Raw genomic sequence first — 22,485 nt, 5'->3', positions numbered from 1 at the left:
CTTTCTCTCAATAGGTGAGGAAAGGTGGTAGTCAGGGGCAAAGAGATGGACCTCATATAAGGAAATCACTGGAGACAATGTCTTATGATTTGTCTAATTGGGTGTTCCTACCTCTGGGAGCTTCCTAAACTGGAAGAACTCATAATAGACAAGTCTAGACCCAATCCCCAGAGCTCTGATTTCTTAGGATATATCTCAGGATGTGTCAATGAAATATGTGTGTATGTGTATGTATATATGTGTGTGTGTGTGTGTGTGTGTGTGTGTGTGTGTGTGTGTATTTGCCTTCAGGCAGGACATTTTTGGACTAAATACACTTTGCTCAGAAAGTGGATTCATGCCATTGGTGATATTTACAATGATGTGGGCTGGCAAATGGCCACATCCTTAAGTAACATTAAGCATTAGTACCATTAATCACTTAATCAATCCTGATTAGTCAAAGGGAAGTCTAAATTTAGTGATGAAATTTTTCTATCCTAAGTATCATCCAAAAAGAGAAAAGCAATAGTAGCTAGCTAACATTTAGTATCATTTGTTTATATTGTATTTATTTTACAGTTACCTTCTCTTCAGAGCAATTGATCCTGTGTTTTCAGTAGTGATATAACATTCCCTTTCAAAATAAATTTAAGGTTTTTAAAGAGTACACTGTGAAGAAACCTAGGAATGGCCTAAGTTTGTGATCCTTCTCATTTTGGGGTTGGGGGTGCAGTTAGTTCTGCCACACACTTTTGCCTGCAACTGGGTTTGGTTGTGCTCTTTCTAAACATTGGTATTCACTATATATATATATATATATATATATATATATAAAACAGCTACTATTTGAGATAGAAAGTCATCTCTCTTTCAGAAGGGAACTTTCTTCATGTGTTTGGTAGAAGTCCATGCTCAGGTAATCTCCATGTTGTCCTATGGAGCAATTTAAGCTAGAGAAATCAAGATCTTGGAGTCCATCCCGCAGATGGCTGTGCTGGGTAAACATGGAATAATAGAAGGCACACTCCGTTCTTCAGCTTAAAAAGTGATTCCTTTTTGTGAATCCCTTGTGATTCACAGATGTGATGTTAGAGTGCCTGAATGTCCTGGATTTTGTTGTGGTTTTTATCCCAAAGGAATTCTTCCTGATCAGCAGTATGTTTTTGTTTAGCCCTCTGCAAATCTGCTCACTATGACCAAAGGATTGTTATTATTTTTAAGACATGAAACTTTTCATTTTCAGAGAGGGTGGGAGGTTGCAAGGGAGGGACAGTGGATAAAGGTCATGTGCCTCAAACCTCACCCAGGATGGCCTGGACAAGTGCCAATAAAACAAAAGCACTAGTCAAACTAGGGTGTTTTCACAGCTGGGCAGTGTTTGGGGATAGCATGGGGTGGTGGGAAGGACACAGAAGTGTCAGCCTCTGTCCAGTAGCATCATGTGATTGAGAGAAGCCTTAGGCAGTCAGATGGCTTTAATCTAAGGGGCCAAGCATCTAAAGAACAGGATTTATCCTGCAGAGAAAGGCCCTTAGAAGCAAAGCTCTTACTGCAGAAGGAGGCCACTGAAAGCTGTTCTTTGTTTAACCTAAGAACTTAGCTGCTTTTTGGCCTAAAGACAGTCCTGCCCTGATTCTTACTGGGAGTTCATTCAATACAGGCCCAGTGGGTCTCATTTCTAGGACCTCCATGAAGTGTAAGAGGAAGGTGTTAGACTGATTTTTGAAAAACTTCCCCTAACCAACAACCTTGTGAGTGTAGAATGCAGAGTGTAGAACTTCAGTACAGCCAACATGCCTTGAAATGATGCAGAAAATTTTAGATGTATGTGTAATTTTTTTTTTTTTCTGGTGAAGGATCTATAGCTTTCATTGGATTCTTAGAGAAATTTGTGATCCTAAAATATTATAAACCTCTACCTTTCAGGTGTCTATGTATTATCACTTAAGTGTTAAGCAAGCAAGGATGGTTAATTTAAGTAATGCTAGATAGTCTTGGTCCTTCCTGCTTAAAAAAAATAATTAAGACATACGAATTTGTTCACTATATAGTTGCTATCTTTCAAGAGATAAAATCGGACAAAATAAGATAATAAATGACTAAGCCAAATCCAAATGATCCCAGGAATAGTTAGATGGGCTCTAGCAAGAGAATGTGGTCAGGGAGCAGGGGGAGCAGAAATGGCTGGACATCAAAATTGGATCTGAGCACCAATTTTGAAGGGAAATGAGTGAAATGGAGTTTTCCCAGAGGAGGGCAACTAAAGGAGGGAAGGGTCCAGAGGTCATGTTGTGTGAGAAATGGGGGGTGTTGAAACAGGAAAACACGGGGGAAAAGTGACAAGAATATCTTCAATTAAAGTCTTACAACCTTAGATGTAGACGGAATCAAAGAATATTTGTGCCAGGCACTACTGTTACAGGAGAGAAATCTGAAAGTCCAGAGAGAACTGACTGGCTAAGGCAGAGCTGGGCCTGGAATCTAGAATCCATACTCAGAGTTCCTTTTCATGTCATTCGCCACCGTTTCCAACTGCCTCCCTAAGTGCTTTATGTGCAGAGAAGAAGCAGGGCCACAAATTGGCATTTCAGGAACGTGGAGCAAGCCTATGTGAAATGAATGCTTAATGAGATAGTGTGCAACACCATGAAGAGTATTTCTGAGGGAGTGTGTATTAGTTACCTATTGCTGCTGTAACAAACCACTACAAATTTGATAACTCACAGTAGTACAAATTGATTGCCTTGCCATTCTGGAGTCAGAAGTTTAAAATGAGTCATCAGGGCTGTGTTCCTTCTGAAAGTCCTGGAGGAGAATTCATTTCCTTGCCATTTCAGCATCTAAAATCTGCCAGCATTCTTTGTCTTGTGGTCTTGTGGTCCCTTCTTCCATCTTCTAAGCTAACAGTGAAGTATTTTCAATCTCTGACTCGGCTTTTTCACCACATCTCCTCTGATTTTTACCTCTTATGAATACAAAACTGAATAATCCAGGACAATCTCCCATCTCAAGATCCTTAACTTAATCACAACCACAAAATCGCTTCTACCATGGAAAGTAGCATATTTGCAGGCTCTGGGGGTTACGCATGGGCATCCTTGGATAGCTATTATCCAGTCTACCACAGAATATGCTTGAAATTTCACTGTTGCTGGCACTGGTGTTAAAGCATCCCCGAGTTCTGTCCAGTTTCAATATCTAGTAGTTGTATGACCATCTCCCCTTTGAGTTTCTGGTCCCTCAACCAAAAAAATGGAAATAAAATCCCAAGCTTATCATGAGAATTTGTGGTAATATATATGAAATGTGTAATATACAGTGCACTCTCAATAAATGCAACCGTATTTATTCAAATAACTGCTAGGTGGTTCTCCTCAGACAAGAAGTCAACAGAAGGAACTCTATTATTAAATGGGAGATTTGATAAAGTGACCTCCAAATTTCCTTCCAAAACTGCTAAAATGTAAGGGAATAAAATTTTCATCTCTTATGTAAATTATTGTCAGGGCTTCTTGTCCAGTTCACAGATCCAGTTTCAAGGCAACCACTTTGCTGGATAGTCAGTAGCTATCAGTCTCTGCTTCCTGCCCCTTATAGTCCTGCTAGCTGATCGTGACACTCAGCTCCCTGGTTAGATTTGAGCAAGGCTAGGAGCTGGCTGGTGTGTTATGATTGGCTGGGCCAGCAGCTGAAACCAGCGCAGACTCCCTCCTTCACATCTGTCAACATACCTGGCTGCAAGCAAGTTACTGCCTGTGGCCACAGCCTGCAGAGGCCAGAGAGAGCAGAGAAGAAAGTGGTGGTGAACGCCTGCTTTCATGCGTGGGGAAGAGCATGAGCCTGCATTGACATTTCTTTCCAAGGTCCCATTTTCTCCAGGTTGGAATAACTGTGGGTCACCACTACTGAGTCAGGAAGCATGCTAGAGGAGAATCTCCATTGAAAAGCAACAACCAAGGTAGGTGATTTGTCTGGTCATTAGCTCTTCTTTTGAGATCACAGAAGAAGAACTTTACTTAGCCTGGTAACTGGAGGGTCTGTGAAGATGGTCTGCTCATTAATAATGCTAGTTGTATGTCAGGAGAATTCAATCATTTGTCCATCCACATGTTCTAGAAAGCAGCATATTCTTCTCTCTCCCCTGAAAGTGGTTGGTGTTTTTCTACAAATTTCAAAGAGTTGGAAGATTTCTTTTTCTTTCATTACACAAAATCATATTTGTGATGTATTGAAATTTTTCTATTGATGGTGATTCCACAAAAATGTCTCTCTTCCAGAATTTTGCCTGCATAAATTCTTTCTACTTCCAAGATTTACCAGTGAGGACAGTTCATATAATTCTGAGGACCATACCGTCAGTTCAGAGATGTGTCAGCCTCGAATGATAGAATCTCCCAGGGAGCTGTGTATGTTTTTGTGCTTTGGAACCTAGGGAGTTAAAAGTTCTGAAATTACTGGAGCAGAATCAAACCTGTTTACCTAAGCTTATCATACGCAAGCAACCAGGTCAATGATTTACTGCCACAGAGCTATTTCCTACCTTTAATGGAGGACCACTGAGGTCCATGCCTAACTGAGTCCCTATACAGACCAGATATATGTAGTAGAGGGCAGCTTTCTTCCAACTTATGAGCCAAATGTTCTTCTGGCCAGGGTAGGTTTTTATCTTATCTAGAGTAGTAAGCACCACAAGGATCCTCCCAGATCAATGATTAATATACATGAGCAAGGTTCATATACAAATCTGCTACCTGATATCACTTCAGGCACAAGAGCTGTGGCTTTGGAGAGAGCATCCCCCATCACTGGAGTCTGTACAGAAGAAATAGACTAATCACAGAACGAGTAGTAAGTGATTCTTGGGAGAGAATACGGTTATGAAATAATAATAAAAAATGGAAATTTCCCTTTCAACCCTACACATTCTAGAAATCCTGTTTTTAATGAGCACGGAAACAATATTCTTTAGGTCTGAATGTAACTCCTCTAATTGCAGAAATGTTGTCATATTATCACCACATTGACTTGTCAGGTCCATGGAATAGTTTTTTGGTTCTTATTAGTTAGGAGCCCAGTAATAGAGAGGCTCTATTTTTCTGAATTCCTTTTAGGGAATGGGGTGGGCCTTGTATGAGACAAAGTAATGTTTGACAGCAGTCGGGTCAATCATTTATGAAACTGAAGTGAATCCCCTCAGGTAGGGTTCATGGCTGGAAATTTTAGTGGCTGCCCTAGTTATATTAGATGCAGGAATTGAAGCCATTGCAGACAAAAATTTCACGTGTGATATGGTTTACATCTGGACTATCTCCCAGGAATGTTGTGGAGAATTATGGAAAACTGTGACTTCCATGAAGATATTAAGCCCCATAAAATGTTAAGTGTGTATCTAGCTGCTACTTAGTGTGTGCATGTACATAACACAAGCAATGGAGGCAGATTTAAAGAAGGTGAAGAGTCTCAGGACATTTGAATGCTTTGGGAAGATTTTCTTATGGTACTGTAGGTTACTCAGAGGTGGACACACAGTACTGACCTCTCCTTTCTTTGCGGCATCTGGCTCATAGCCAAAAATACACTGGAATACCCTGAGGGTATTCCAACTTTTCTTTCCATCTCATGTATGTTGGATATTATGGAGAGGGAGATTATTCCTGAGATTGACTGGATTGGATAGACATTTGTATTCCTTTAATATGTTGGGAATTTAGAACACAGAAGTCAATTAATTTGCTCAAGATCATGCAGTTAGCTGAGCACAATGGCACATCCTGTAATCCCAGCAGTTCAGGAGGCTGAGGCAGGAAGATCAAATGTTTGAAGTCAGCCTCAGCAACTGATCCAGGCTATAAGTAACCCAGTGAGACCCTGTGTCAAAATAAAAAATAAAAAGGACTGGATAGGTGGCTCATTGGTTAAGCACCCTTGGTTTCAAACACCAGTACCTGGCAGCGGGTGGGAAATTGTGCAGTTACAGGCTTACCCAGGATCCCACTCAGCTCTGCCTTGTTTCCAACCCATGGCCTGTCCTGTATGGTCATAGAGTTTAACAAATGGAGGAGCAAAAATGGGAGGGTTACTAAGGTAAACAAAGCTGACTTAACAGGTTCTGCATTGGGCCTTGCCTGAGGATATACCATGCCTGAGGCCAGTGTGCTGCCATGCCAAGAGGCCAGGGTTGAACTAGACCAGACCTTCTGTGAAGAGAGGTACCAGGAGTAACAGATGGAGAGAAAAAGGTAGTGTTTCTAATAGTTTCAATCACTGTGGTCTTCTCGATGCTGGAAATTTTTAAAATCAATCCAGCTAATGCTCAGGCTAGACCACTGCTCACTTCTATAGCATGGACTCAAACCCATAAGCCCCAACTGAACCATTAGAACCATTTCCAGAGAAATAAATGAACCCACCCCAATTCTTCTCTGGTAACTCAAGAATTTACTCTCATGAACCTCAACTAAGATCCACTGATCTAAATACAACAGATTTGACTTAAATCAAGAGGAACTATCAGTAGCCCATCATATCAAGACCCTCAGTATCTACAACACAAACAGACCCATATCATTTTGGAGTTCAGTCTGTCGGTATCATTGAAGCTGTAAATGGGTAATCTACAGCAACAAACCTTCCCCACCCTCATCCTCAGGCTCACTTCTGTTCAGATGTAGCCTAAAAATTTCATTAGATGCCTGGTAGAAATTCCAAAGCAGCTGCAATCCCTAGGTATTTACAAGAACAAGATAAAGAAATGCCATAGAGAGATGTGGCCAACTGAACATCTTTGAACAGAGTTTTTTCCTTTTACCGACCTGCTTCATACATACCTCAGCAAGGTGATAGCAGAACCCTTACGAATGGGAATTGCATCAGCACATCCACCAGTACCCTTCCTAATCAACTGACCCCACATGAACTGTATTCATGTGTTATCATTATATCAACTAAACCCCCAGGAGAAGAGAAAGTGCTGAAGTTGGAACATAAGAACTCATATCAACATTCCACCTTGATCATGTACTTAATTATGACTTGGAACTGATCTGCTGCCTGTGTATCTACACATTTTTTTAATTTAATTCCCATTAAAAAAACCTTTAGAGGGCTGGGGAGATAGCTCAGCTGGTAGAGTGCTTGCCTTACAAGCACAAGGCCCTGAATTCAATCCCTAGTACTGCAAAAAAAAAAAAAAAAAAAAAAAAAAAAAACCTATAGAACTTATTCGGGTTACAGAGTTAATAAGGTAAGGTGAAATTTGAGTTGGGACCCGGCTGATGAGAAAGTTCATGTTCTTAAGTGTTCTGCTCTGGACAATGTACTCAATCCAATGTCTACACTGTGTGCATTCTAAGTGAAAAAGAAGGAATCCTTCCTAAAGTATTTGCTTTGATACTCAGAGTATACATTTATTTCCCCTTTCACCCCCACCAGCTGTTCTTAACCCTGTACAGGTATAAAACTTAGTATCATCCTACTTTCCTCTCTTCTAGGAAAATAACCACAAAACACCCCACATAGGCATACCCACACGCCCCAAAATAATTGCCCATGGGTCCGTGTTTTGATCCCTTTCCAAAGTTTTGAGAGATAATTGTTCTTATCTCCTTCTTCACAAACACTCTTTGATTGATTGTAAGGTAAAGGAAACAAATTTTTTCATTTGTTATACTAAGATTTTTTAAAAGTTGATTTCTGAAGTGAAATTTGCCTGGGAGAAAGCCAAATCTTTCAAAACTTTCTAGTATGTTGATTGCTTTATTTAATCTTCATGACAGCCTTGTGAGATGAGTACATTTCCAGATGATATTCTTTCAGATAAGAAACCTGAGACAATAGCTCTGAGAGCCTCTTTGTTGCACTCAGCTTACAAGTTCCGTGGGTCTAGGGCACTCATAATTTTTTGCTCTTTCTTTTTTTTTTTTTTTTCTAATATACAAGCAGTTCTTTGGATTCTGAAGGCCTACAAATAGCAAGGATGGAGCCCACAAGCTATTTTCAAAATTAAAATGCCAAATGACTACACAGTCTGTTTTCAGGCTTTAGAGACCCACTCAAACAGCAGTTTCTTTGCTTTTGGTTAGAATTCTATCAGGTCAGGGTGGTAATGCTATTACTCTTAATTAGATTTTCTCAGAGTAATAAAAATGAAGACATTAATTGTTACATAACAAAATCTGCCTTAAAAGCAAAAATCCTTGAAACCCATGTGCCCATGATCAAAATATCAAAGGAGTTCATGTTAGGAAAAAGGTAAGAAGCCACTGTCCTCTGATCTGTTGTGTGCATACAGGACAGTATTCATGGTAGGGTTCAGAGTCCCCTGATGTACATACATGCTCTCTTCGTTAACACAATAACCAGATGGCTATCTCATGGGCCAAAGAGTTAGGAACCTAAGAAAGTCTCGCACAAAGTGGGAATCTATTACGAGTACAGTTTCAACACCTGTAGAAACCAGCTATGGTTAAGGAAGAATTCTTGTGCCCTATAAATTTTATTTAAGTCCTAAGATGTCCTGAGGGATCCGGGAGTCCTGTGTCAGCTATGCATCTGGAGATCAAGTGTTTCCTTATTCCTGAAACTTCATGAGGAATTGTTTATGAGTGTCTGCCTGAGTCTCCATCCCATGTTTTATTGTCTATGTCCTGGCTTGGGATTAATGTGTATCTTTATTCTACCTTTTGTGTCCATTTCTGGGACCTTGGAGGTTCTATAGGCTGTGCTACGGGAGAACCCAAACTTTTGGGGAACGAACAAACAGAGATTGAAACTTCTGCCCCACACCAACTTGATCAGTGTTTCCCTCCCCTCTACAGTCCCAAGGTCAGTTTTCCTATGGGAACAGTAAAAGGACTGGAGGTCACAGAAAGCTGGCAATTCACCATGCTTTGGAGGGGTTCCCAGAAAGTAAAATGAAAATGAGATTGTTTTTGCATAAGACCTCTGTATTTGGAGAACAGGACTCAAATTATTTGAATCGTAGTTTCACTATGCACTGAGGTAACCCCCACATAGTCCATGTTTCCCCCTGTAAAGCCAAAACATTATCAAAAATATTTCCTGCAGAGAACTCTAACTAGGCAGAATTCTTTTTTGTCATCACTGGACTGATGTTTTCAAGGATGAATTTCTCTAAGATAAACCTTGTAGAGTGCATTTGGCCAAGGTTCATGTGTACCTCTGTGGGTGACAGCTTTCATCCATCGGGCCTGCCCATTCTGTGGTGATCTCATTAGGTTTCACAAGGTAAGTTGCTGAAAACTTGTGGCCAGTACATAAGCAGGCTGCAAGTGGAGTGAAAATCCAGAGGACAACCAAAAAATTTTGCAGTGAGTGAGTACCTGGCAGGTTTCATTATAACCCAAGGGCAGCCAGTACCCCTATCTGACTATACCAATTCCAAGGAGATGTACCCTCAATTTCAAACATGTACTTTACAAAATTCCCAACTCGGAATTCGGAACATAGACAGACCAACCCCCAGACTTCCCAGAATCTGACTGTTCTTTATAAAAATTCATCCCATCTTGCTTTTCTCGCTTCTCCATGAGAGTCTCTCTCTTTTTTTTTTTTTTTTTTTTAGGTGAAAAACCTAAGAAAGTCATTTTTATTTCCTCTTTTATTCAAACTCAGCTACTACTATTGTAGTTCTAAGAAAGCCCCAAAAGATCATTTCATATTTTCCTTTACTCCTTTTTTCTTTTTTTTTAAGTTTATTTTTATTATAAACAAATGGGATACATGTTGTTTCTCTTTGTACATGAAGTAAAGGCATACCATTTGTGTAATCATACATTTACATAGGGTAGTGGTGTTTGATTCATTCTGTTATTTTCTCTTCCCCCCTCCCCTCCCTCCCCTCTTTTCCCTCTATTCAGTCCCTCCTTCCTCCATTCTTGCTCCTCTCCGACCCCCCATTATGTGTCATCATCTGCTTATCAGTGAGATCATTCATCCTTTGGTTTTTTGAGATTGGCTTATCTCACTTAGCATAATATTCTCCAATGTCATCCACTTGCCTGCAAATGCCATAATTTTATTCTTCTTTATGGCTGAGTAATATTTCATTGTATATATATACCACAGTTTCTTTATCCATTCATCAATTGAAGGACATTTAGGTTGGTTCCACAATCAAGAGAGTCTCTTTTTATAGAATATGCTTGTGTTGGTAACTTGCAGTCCAACAAAAAGAATATGAAGAAGTTCAACAGAGGCATCTTCATTGCATCTTCATTGTCTTTCTCCGTGGGTTTGTGACAATGTTTAGGCTTTATACCAATGAGCGAGTTTCAATTGTGTACTTGTCTGCATCCTCAAAGTGAATAACCACATTTTATTGATGGGTTACCCTCAGTTTGGCAACAGTCTCCTGCTCTCTCCCAGACATGCGTGAGACACTGTTAAAACAGTACTAACTAATTTTTCCATTCATCAGAGATAATATTTTTAACTTACAAAATGGGCCAAACCCCAATTTTCCTAAGTCCTGTGTGTGTGCAAGAGGGTATGTGTGTGAACTTGTAACCATGAAGACAGGATATTATGGGTTACCAGAAGGTATTTGTAGGTTGTTATGGATTGGCAATCAACTGTGAATTTAGCAGAGAAAATGATTTTTATACAAAACTTTGGACTGGATGTATTAGCCAGAGGTGTGGAACAGGTAGTACATTAAGAGTCTGCTTGCTCTTCTGCCATCCTATAGCAGAATAGCGCAATAGGTAGGAGACCTTGGATTTTTCATTCTGCCACTACTACAGGTTAACCGCACAACATCAAGCACTTCAACTCTAGCAGCCTCTAACTTTCCCATTTTCGAAATTGAGGCAGGGAGTAGGGAGTATGTCATTTATAAGGTCTCCTCCAGTTTTGATATTTGGTATTCCATTAAAACCTAGAAAAATGGAGGTCAGAAAGTGCTTTTTAATATAGGAATGGTTTTAATCTGCTTAGGCAATCAATCCTATCTTCTAGATAAATGAACTAGGGCAGAGGGAAGTGAAAAATAACTCAAGATATCCCAGGGGTTTAACCTTGAAATATCCTACACTGGAGAGGTTAAGAAACATCAGTCTTTGTAGAGAAGGAACCCACTCAGACAGAAGAATCACTCAGGGAGGCTACATCTGGGTTCCTGTGTGCAGCTGCAACCTGGCACCAATGCTCAGCTTTGCCACACGTGTGTGTCACTAGCAAGAGTTCCAGCAAGCAGTCAGTCATGAGTGCTATCCTGCTTTTATAAATAAACAGAAGCCCTTGGAGCTGATGCGACTTGCCCAAGGTTACAGAAACATGGCAATGAGTCAGATAGAACTGTGTGTGTTTAGGGAAGGGAGAGCAGGTGACATTATAAGCAGAAGGCGGAAGAGTGAGAGACAGATCCACGCCTTCTCTGAAGTACAAAACAATGGACAAGGACTGTGGAAGAGTACTAAGTCGGCTCTGGATCCTGAGGCCATCCCTGTCCACCTGCCCCTCCCTGAGCCAGCTGCCCTCCCCAGGGTTACTCACTGGGCTGTTGCTAACTGGGTGCCTGTGCTCCTGCCTTTTCTTGTAAGCTCCATGAAAGACTGTCATGACTCAAAGGCACATCAAGGAAGTGAGACTGCATCAGAGATCTTCCCTGAGGCCCTGAACTGAAAGGGCAGTTTTCTTTGGAGACTGATTTCTCTCTTATAATTTGCAGAAATTAATGGTCATCAGAATGACAGGCAGAATTATAACATTCCATTCTAAGGACAGATACTTATTTATTTATTTTTACCTCTGGGACTATTTCACTCCTCTCTGCTCTACTTCCCCACATAAAGAAAGAAAGAATAATGCTTGCTCACTGTGACATTGTGTAGAAGAAAGCAGCCCAGGGCAGTACTGTTCAAAGAAATCTGCTAATTGCATTAGACACTAAAGCAGGCTGGAAGCTTTGTGAAGATGATGTACTAGCATCCAGGTTCACACTGGTTCACTTTTTCAACTCAAATCAATGACAAGGGAGCTGTAAGATGCTGAAGCTCCACACTCCCAAGTGATGGTGAAGGACGTCCATTTAAGAAAGCACTCAAAGAAACTGGATGTGAGTGGTCTTATGTCTCACTTAGAGGGTATTTCACCAACTGTTTATTTTTGTTCCTTTTTGAAGAAGAAAACAAGAACATTCATTGTTATCATAAGGAGATATCTGATCATTTTCTGGGGAAGGGACATAATGTTAGTTCAAGAACACTTCAAAGATGTTTCTGTGGTACTCACAACAATCTTACTAAATCTTTCCCCTCTTCAACTTTCATTCTACTCCTAATATCTGACTTCTTTGTAGGTCATCTCTTAGGTGGAGGAGGAGGAAACACAGTGAATAATGCTTCTTTGACACTGTCCACAACCATTTTGACTACAGTCACATTTTAGAAACCACAAAATCAACAAATGATCACCAAAAGCTACCCATATACATTAAAGTAAAGCTGGATAGGAGGAAGATATGTGTGAGATTCAACTATGTACTCTCTCTTTTTTTATTATTTTTTTACAGACTGCATTTTGATTCATTGTACACAAATGGGGTACAGCATTTCGTTTCTATGGTTGTGTGGTATACACACACAATGGAATATTATTCAGCCATAAAGAAGAAATAATACTATGGCATTTGCAGATAAATGAATGGAATTGGAGAATATCATGTTAAGTGAAATAAGCCAATCCCAAAAAACCAAAGGCCAAATGTTTTCCCTGATATGTGGATGATGTACTATTCTCTTAACGAGGCCAGAGTCAGAATGGCAAATGATTCCAACATTCATTATCAATGTCAAATGAGCTCAAATATAGACCTTAGTACTTCCATGTACTACCATTGTGTTATTCAGGACTGCATCACTGTGACCCGAATATCTGACAAGAACAACTTAGAGGTTGGGAAGTTTATTTTGGCACACAGCTTCAGAGATTTAGTCCATGATGGGCTGACTCCAATCCTCTGGGCCCAAGGTGAGGCAGCACATCATAGAAGAATATAGCAGAGGGAAGCCGCTCACAGCAGCCAGGAAGTAGAGAGAGAAAGGAGAAGGATGGAAGGAGCCACAGGTAAGATGAGCTCTTCCAGGGCACACGCCCCGTGACCCAATTCCTTTAACCCAGCCCCACTGGCCCACAGTTAGCACCCATTAGTACATTCAAACTATGATAGATCGATTAGGTTACAGCTCTCATAATCTAGTATTTTGCCTCTAAATACTCCTGCTTTAATACAGGAACTTTGGGGGGACACCATACATCCAAACCATATACCTATGAAGTTAAAAAAAATCAAAACAAAAAATAGGCAAGACGCTATAATATGGGACCATCCCCTTGTTCTCTTAGCTCGTGACTAAATATCTTTGGCTTCCTTGCAAGTTCTTCTACAGTGTCAGTGAGCACCACTGTTCTTAAGTTGAATTGAATTCCTGTTAGAGATAGCCTGGCCAGTTTTCCAGCAGGAGAGAAAGGTTTTCTGAGCATGAAGTAAAATGGAACTCTATTATCGTACTTCTATTTTTTTTTTATTTTTTATTTTTTATTGTATTTTATCGTACTTTTAAAAATACCATCCGACTGCTCTTAAAGTTACTCATAGCCTTCCCTCAGCCCCTTGATGGTCAAGAAGTCAGATTCATGGGTGTCCCATCTGAGCCCTTGTCTGCCTGACAGTTAAGGAAAGAGCAGCTTATTCAAGAGAGGCTTTCCAGAAGATGCAGGACTATTCCCCATAGTCCAGTTTTTCACAGCCCACTGGGCCAAAGTGGAGGGAGGCAACATTTTAACCAGAGGAGGGTTTCATGCTATAAATCTTCAAGTACTTGGGGACTCCAAGTGTCGGGCTGTGATTGAGGTGGAACTAAAATTATTTGTAAATAGTGTGTGTGTATTCCATGGAAAGAATCCTAGTGTGACAAGGGCTTTAGATGGATTTTGCAATAAGAAAAATCTTGTCTGGACTATTCCTGGATGTGGGTTACACAAACTCTAAATACTTCATAATTTCTGGAACCAATTAGCAAGTATCTGTTTAAAAGACTGGCCTTGAAGACTTCTATTGATAGCCTGCCTCTCACTCTAAAATTGCTACAACATATTTTGATCATTTTTAGAAAAGGCACACTATAAGAACTTTTGGCATGTAAAAAATTCTCTTGTGATGTCCAAATAAATCTCAGGATTGGATAATTATATGAACTTCAGATGTCTTCAAGTAACTCTTGACATGCTGAATTGATATCCCATTACCATTCATCTTGTTTTAGGAGGTATTATAAGCAAGATTAACTAATGAAAGTCAGATAAACTGGCATGGATACAGTGATCTGAGCATCATTTGTTAAAATTGTGTACATAGCCTACCCTCCACACATATTTTTTCTTCTGTTCTGCAGACACACACACTAACCATGTCTGGTTTTGCTTAATCTTTGGCTGTTCCCCTAAAGAGATTATCTGGGGGTCACCATATTTCCTCTTTTAACCACTATCTGATAAACCTCCAGCTGTGATACTATTCTTCACATGCATTTATATCAAAAGCTATTAATTCCCACTTCCCCCAAGCCAAGGTCATAACAGCATGTTGGAATCAAATATTTTCCTTTGTTCTAACACAGATTCAATAAGAAGTGCTGTAGATTTAGAGAAGAGTAGTTTACAGTTCTGCCCAAAAGGGAGATTACCATCTCACTGAGCAGATGAACCAATAAAGAGGCAGCACAGCATTGTGGGAGACCATAGGGGCAGTAATAATTGAACACGACATGGTAAAGTTCCAAATGGAAGTTCGGGAAGACTACCAGGAGAGCTGAAGTCCAAGTAGTATTCCAAAGAAGAAAGAGATTAGGATTTGCATGCTTCCTTTTTGATAATTTGGACTTTGAAGAAAAAACTGCTTTCTTTTAGGAATTTGCCAAATAATCTAAGGAAGAGAAATTACAAGAGTAGAGTCAGTTGTAGTAACCATGGGTAGGAAAGTTTTGATACCTGGAGAAGGAAGATAAGAGGAGAATCAGGAAAGATCATTCTAATTAAAATGTAGGCAAAAGATGAACTTGGCCCTGATTCAGCCCATGCCTAATTCCCATCCCTTGAAACTGAAGACCTAATTTAGAAACATGTTCTGTGGCCCAGACCTCACATTCTACCCATTGCTACCCCCATACCCGAGAGATCCTTGTCTGGTAGACAGTCCTGTTACAAATATGATCTCTATTCAGTTATGGCTCAACTGTAATTTATTCTGGAGCAATTTTAAACACAAAAGATGAAGAAAGATCAATACTGGAGAAGGGAGAGTGAAGTCTTCAGATGTCAGTAGCTGACCAGGTGGGAAATTGGAGATTAAACAACAGGGACAACCCACCCAGCACCCAAATGGTAGGCATTAACTTCCAAATCTAACCTTGACTTTAATGCTGCACATTTTAAGCATAATGTAAGTCAGAAGGGTAAACTTGTAGCTTTCAACCTAGCCTGCCTGGAAATCCTTCTTAGATTGATTTAGGTAAACATATAGAATGTGAGTGGAATTTTCATCATCTTTAACAATTTTGATGTTTCCTAGAGTGGTCCAAACAGATTGTGGAGTTGTATGATTCCTTTAGAGACTCAGATCATAAATCAGACTCCTAATGGATCAACTTTTATGTTGGTTTCATTCTTCCATCCACTAAAAGAGTTTATGCAAATTATTAGACTGGATTTGACTGCATAAATATCTAAAACTCCTTTTACAAATTCTATAAACACAGATAAAAATAGATAGTGAACTGGGAAACTATATTTGCAACATAAATAACTGGCTAAAGTTTATTGTCCCTAAAGTATTAATGAATCTATATCAACTAGAGCAAAACCCCTGGTAGAAAGTTGGGCAGAAAATGAAATGACAATTCACAAAGAAGAAAGGTACATGACCTGCAACATAGAAACAGATGTTCAACCACATTAACAATGAGATAAAGGCAAATTTAAACCATAAGGCAATATTTCCTTTTCATGAGACTGGCAAAAATCAGGTACTAGAGGCTATTGGTGAGATGTGAGCAACAGGCATTTTAACACATTGCTGCTGGTAAAGTGCCAATTGCCAAGACTTTGCTATTACGGGCAGTTTATCAAAATACATAAAAAATGTTTTACTGTAGGTAACTCTTGATTTAGCAAATTCACATCCAGAACTTATTTTTAGAAAATATTGAGTGCAGAGCATAAAAATTTTCCATAGTACATATATATTTAAGTGAGGTTTATAATAAGAAATTCTGACAAGAAGATTTCACACACACACACACACACACACACACACACACACACACACTCAGAGATACTATGTAGCTACACACAAAAATGAAATCCATGCAGCAGTGGTAGCTCAGAGCTTGAACTCTGGAGTCAATAGATCTGTGTTTACATTTTAGTTCTGCCAGTTACCCACTGTGTGGACTTGGGCAAGTCATCTGACCTCTGGAAGCCTCAGTAATCTCATTTTAAAGAAATGGTGATAATACTGGTACCCATGTCTTTGGATTGATGTGAATTTATAAAGCTGTTATCATGCTATTTGACACACAATAAGGCAGAAAAACTGTGAACTATTGTTAGTAAGAGTTTATTTATTCAATACTGCTAAATGAAGAAAATGAGAATAAAATTAGCTCTGTTGGCTTCTTCACAAGGTAGCAAACTAACTGTATGGTTTCACCTCTTGATACTCCCAACACCTTATTGAAATAAAAGTTTTAAGAAACAAAAAGAATATTCTTATAAAAGAAAGAGGAAAACAGTTATCAACAAGTTGCTGGAAGATTAAAAAGGAAACACTGAGTAAGAATTGCATTTTTAAAGCAATAAAACCACTATATAAAAAAGAAGGATCTCAGAAAATTACCTAAGTGATTAAAATTATATGTTATAAAAAATCAATAGGCAGACTAGAAAAGAATGTCCAGTAAGTTTTTCAAAATTTAAAGCAAGGGCCTGGGGATATAGCTCAGTTCATAGAGTGCTTGCCTGTCAAGCACAAGGCCCTAGCACTGAAAAAAAAAAAAAAAAATTAAAGCAAAATAACATAGGTGAAAATATGAAAAAAGATAATTTAATAGTAATGAAACTAGAATAGCAATATATACTTAAAAGTATATACTAAAAGCACTTAAATATGTGCCAGACACTGATTTACAACCCCTGCATGCATTATTTCACTCAGTCTGCCTGGAAACCTACAAGGTAGCTAACAATATTATTTCCTCTTAGAGCTGGAGAAATTGAGGAATTAAGAAATTAAGAAATTCACTGCAGGTCACAAGTCTAGTATGGGAAATGTTGATGCCCAGAGCCGGCTCTGTCACTTGGCATCTCCAAATCCCTTCTAAGGCTCTGCACTGCTGAGAAGCAGGAACTTCATTTCAAGCCCTCTCCACATAGTTCCAGGTTAGAGCCTGGAACAAGGATCAGTGACTAGGAAGGAAGAAAAAGAGAGGCCACCATTCTCCAGAGGTACATGCGGGCAGATGCATGGGCAAAGATTGGTGTGAGGTTTGAAGTAGCTTAAAGCTAAGCATCTAGAGAATCATGCACGTTAGGTTGGTGGACAGAACCCAGCAGTATCAGTTCAAGAAACTTTACTCTTCCAGACCTTCAGTGCTGGAAGACATGGAAAGACTCTTGTCTTATTGACCAGCTCTGATTGACACAGGCTTCAAACACTGAAATCCAATTTTGGAAGTCTAATATCTAACTAATAGGTGTTTCAAACATAGCATCAGAATTTGAAGGGAAAAAATGTTCAAAAAGTATAATCATAGTGCTCAAAAGACACAAAAAAAATAGATGGAAGCATTAGAATCCCAGCACAACCAACTTAAAAGAAAAAACAAGTAGTCCACCTTGTGAGATTTTAGAACGTTAAAGATTAAAAGAAAAGAAGATCTTTCAGAGAGGAAAGAAAAATAAATTGCAAGGAATACAAATTAACTAGCCTTGAGTTCTCATCAATGACATTGTGTGACTCTAGGAGATACTGGGAAAGTGCCCTCAAAGTTGTGCAGAAACAAGACTTCATCTCAGAACCCCAGACCCAACCAAAACTCTAAATCAAGGCTTAAAGTAGAATGTACACTTTTTTTTTTTTTTTTTTTACCAGTAGACTCCAAAAATTGAAGTTCATGCACAATATTTTAAATAAGAACAAAATCCCAGCTCACTTAAACTTGCTGTGGAATGCAAGATGATGATATATAATTTTAATACTGTGGATTTATTTCCATGAGTATTAAAAAAATATGTAGCCAAGCAAGCTTCCACATTTAGGTATATTATTTAGAACAAAGGTATTGAGGCATTAAAAAAGAACTTTAAATGAATAGGTAGAAGGGCAATATGGAAAAATCTTGAGGAGAGTACACAAATGACTGAAATTTGGGGAAAGCGTTGCCAAAGTAAATTCATCAAGTTTATTTTCTTGCATATTTAATGTATAGTCTCTTCCAAATACATTTACATTTTAAAAGAAGAAACTTAAGGGACACCGCAAAACCAAACTTAGGAACTCAGCTGCAGCAAAAGAAGGACAGAGGAGCCCAAGGACTGTTACTTGCTGACCACTCCCCTCTAAAGTTGGCCCCATTTCCTTTGCTTTGGTGGCATTCATCATTCACTCCCCAGAATCCTGTGACTATGTTTTGGCTTCCTAGGAAGCCCCTCACTTGCCTGTAAGTTCCATTGCTCATTACAAAAAAATAAAAAATAAAAAAAAAATAGATTTAACTAGCAAATTTGTACTTCAATACCTTCATTTTTACTTCCTGTTGTTCCTCTCTTATTGATTATTTATCTATTTATTTGTCTTGCTGGGTTGTGTTTTTTCTGTGTAAGTGACTGCCAATCATATTTGGAACAAAGGCGAGTTAAGTGAGTAACATTAGTGATGTGAACCTGTCTTGTGAAGTGCAGCAGCCCCCAGAACCTGCTCACCGAGGGTCACATGGTCACACTGCACTTTCTGTTCCTAAACCTGATATTTCAGTCAGAGCTCTTGGTTCCATGAACACACTAACCCTGGAGCTGTAAGGAAAAACAAATTTATCAAAAGGAGGTCAAACGGTTCACAGAAGGACTGGGGAAGGTTGGAGATGGAGGCTGGTGTGGGGAAGGAAGCAAAGAGGAACCAAGACGGTGGTGCACCAGGAAGAAGGTGTTCAAGATGCAGTTGTGGGCATTTTCACCATGAATACCAGCTGCAGTTCCGTCAGCCACACCTGTCTACCCTCTGTCAGAGGCACCAATCATCATCTCTAAATGTCCCCTAATATTCACATTCCTCCATGAAGACTCAGTATCTTGGGAAGATGCATCTGGTGACTTGAGCTGCCAAAGAACGGGAAGAAGCATCTAACCCTTTGGACTTAGGCTTCCTTCATGGTATTCTCCAAAACAGAAAAACAGGGAGAGCAAAAATGACAAAATCCTTCTCACTTGGTGTTCCTGTGAAGCCCCACCAGATCAACCAACTAATGTTCCTTTTTCTCATCACCCCATTTTATTTTGGTTAAATTCAGCAGTTCACAAATCAAGATATTTGGTTAGATTAATTACATTTCCTTAATACTGTATACTGGCTTTCTATTCCTTTCAAAGTCATACTTTGAACATGTTTTTCTCTTTTGAGTTTTCATAGTATTTTCATTTGTACTTCTAAACAAACATGGACAAGGTTGAGAAGACTTTCCTACTAAATTCTGTTGGGATATAAGTAAACCTTTTTTGTTTAAAAAAATCCATTTTGAGGATTAAACTCAAGGAAACTGAATGCTCTAACATAATTAACCAACAATAATATATGAGGTTTTTAAATAAATTCTTAAAAGAGAACTTCAACTGTGGTAATGTAAAATCCAGGGAACTGCCTAACTCAAGAACAAACTAGATGCGTCTGGTAAATTCTGATCCCAAAAAACATCTGTGCAGAAACAAAGACATCCATTTTGGTAGTGTACAAAAGACAATGTAGGTATATGTTTTAAAAATAATGGACACCAACTGTTGGTTCGTACTCTTTGTACTAAATCATACTCATAAACTAGATATTCATTTTTTATTGAACCCGACTTCACACTGCCCCATTAGAATAACATTTCCCATGTTTGTTTTTGTCTCCTTCACATTTACAATGTCCTGGAGGGTGGTGGTGTTAAATTTAATTTGTCAACCTATGTTTAATTTTACAGGAATCCAGACCAAACTGCTGAATAAACAAGGATTGCCTTGCACAGGCTTCTTGGTGATTAGGTTGGAGAAGTCACAGCTGAACAAAAAAAATAAAGCTGTAAGGAGGATTTTTTTTTCATTTTCCTCCCTATAATTTTAATGACTCAAATGAAAGAACTGTTTTTTCTTTAACAATAGTATCCTTGTTCAAAGTACTTTAAGGAACTGTTCAGCAACACTGAAACAGTCTAATTAGAGCATTAATACAACAAAGATGCCAACATTCCTAAATTCAAAAAATATCTTCCATCCCGTGGTAGGTATTAAAGATGATTTTCTTTTTTTTTTTTTCCAGCATGTAACTTCATTTCCAGTTTGGTAACTCCTGTCCATTAGCCATTTCCTTGCAGAGAAACATCATTAATCTGTGAGACTTACTACAATAGCATATTATTTCCCTCAACAGTGGCTGTCATTGAAACTCATATTATCAAGGCAGCTGTCCGATTAAGTTTTTACAAAGGATTAGGGGGTTATATGAGTACCTAACAGCTGCAGCATGAAGATAAAACAAGGGTTCCCAAATCTCATGCTTCTTGGCATATGGAATGAAATGATATATTCTTTACCCACACAGCAAGATATTGACATTTAAAGGGAAAATTAAACTAGAAACAAAACCTCATTCAACCGAGAGTAAAGCATTACATGAATCAAATGAAGAATTTAAAAAAGTATAAAATATTACCTCTCAAGGTGGCTACCAGAGCCCCAGGAGTTCTACAAAAAAATCCAAAATATCAAAGAAAATTGAAGATTTAACTAAAAGTTTGAAGCACAGTAGAAAATATTCCAAGTTAGTTTATGAATAACTGCTGAACCATGTAGATGTCTGCTGTGGAAATTCAGAAAGCAAGAACACTTCAGGACCAGGGGTCAAAGAAGAAAGTTGATGTGATTTATCAATTAAGACCTTAAAAAATATTCACCAAGAATGTCTGAGGGCTGGGTGCAGTGGTGCATACTTATAATCCCAGCAGCTCAGGAGACTGAGGCAGGAGAATCACGAGTTCAAAGTCAACTTCAGCAACTTAGGGAGGCCCTAAGCAACTCACTGAGACCCTATCTCTAAATAAAACACAAAAAAGGGGTAGGGGATGTGGCTCAGTGGTTATGTGCTCTGAGTTTGATTCTCAGTACCAAAAAAAAACACAAAGTCTGAGGGGCACAAGTGAAAACCGTAAGTGACCTGAGAGATCATCTTCTACTTCAGTGCTTGCTTCCTATACTTACCTGTTGAAAAGACTCCAGAGAACTCTTCTAAAAGTAAAAGCCTCTGGTTTCCCTCAGTTCAACTGAATTTTATATGCCAGGGATGGAATCCTCCCAAAATGTATTTTTTTTAAATGCAACAGGTGAATTTTTCATCTGGAAATTTTGGGGAAAGTATTCTAAGTTGACCTGTGATCTCAACAAATAAAACATTAAACAAGTACCAAATATTTAAAATAAGATTTTAAAAAGCCATGGCGTGTGTGTGTGTGATTGTAGATGGGTAGTCACGTGGTAATCACTCAAGGTAGACCAGAAAGGAAAACTTGTTCAGGATCCAAAGCCCAAGAACTATGGCCCAATGCTTTTCACATGGTAAACACTCAAGAAATACCTTGTATGGAGTGAATTAAAGATGAAGCAAAGAACAAAACAAGCTGTAACTCCGAGGCATTTGATGAACTATGCACTACTTATTACCACCTCATGATCCGTTCATTTTCTAAAACCTCGAACTGGAGACACAAACCATGAATCTTAAAGAGTCTCTTGAGGATTATGCAGCAAGACCCAGTCAAAACACTCAGAGTCTGGGTAAAACTTAAACCCCAAGGAGTTAAAGAGATTTTGCTGCAATAAGGTAAGAGTTGAAATTCAAGAGAAGGAAACTCTAAGCTGCATCTCAGAGCACATGTCCATATGCTAATTAGATTGTGGTAGATTTCACCAAAGCATGTGACAGAATTAATCGTTCATAAAATAATTGTAAACTGCCTTGGAGAACCTTGAAGAAAGTTACTGAAAACTAGCTGAAGCCCAGAGCAAACCACAGAAACATAAACTACCATATGGGGGATAATCTCACTGTGGCAGGGTGGAGCCGATGACCTAATGCGTTTCTCCACCATCCCCCACCATCAAAGCTCCGGTTCTTAATGCCTCTCTCTTGGCATTCCTCTGGTCTGTGGGAGTTTCTAAATTTTAGTGTGTGTATGTGTG

General features: G+C 39.0%; 1 protein-coding gene across 6 annotated transcripts in view; it reads left to right on the top strand.

The window, feature by feature from the left end:
• Positions 1-3,754: 3,754 nt before the first annotated feature.
• The window catches only part of Phldb2 (pleckstrin homology like domain family B member 2), a 208,224-nt gene continuing 189,493 nt past the window's right edge, over positions 3,755-22,485 (top strand). For 3 of the 6 annotated variants that reach the window (XM_047563147.1, XM_047563141.1, XM_047563140.1), the window contains exon 1: positions 3,755-3,940. The gene's annotated coding sequence lies outside the window, so the exon portion shown is untranslated. The remainder of the gene's footprint in view (positions 3,941-22,485) is intronic. The other 3 variants (XM_047563150.1, XM_047563149.1, XM_047563146.1) reach the window with 1 other exon arrangement.

Source organism: Sciurus carolinensis, chromosome 9 (assembly GCF_902686445.1).
Source record: "Sciurus carolinensis chromosome 9, mSciCar1.2, whole genome shotgun sequence".
Taxonomy (NCBI): domain Eukaryota; kingdom Metazoa; phylum Chordata; class Mammalia; order Rodentia; family Sciuridae; genus Sciurus; species Sciurus carolinensis.
This window is presented reverse-complemented; position numbering and strand designations above follow the sequence as displayed.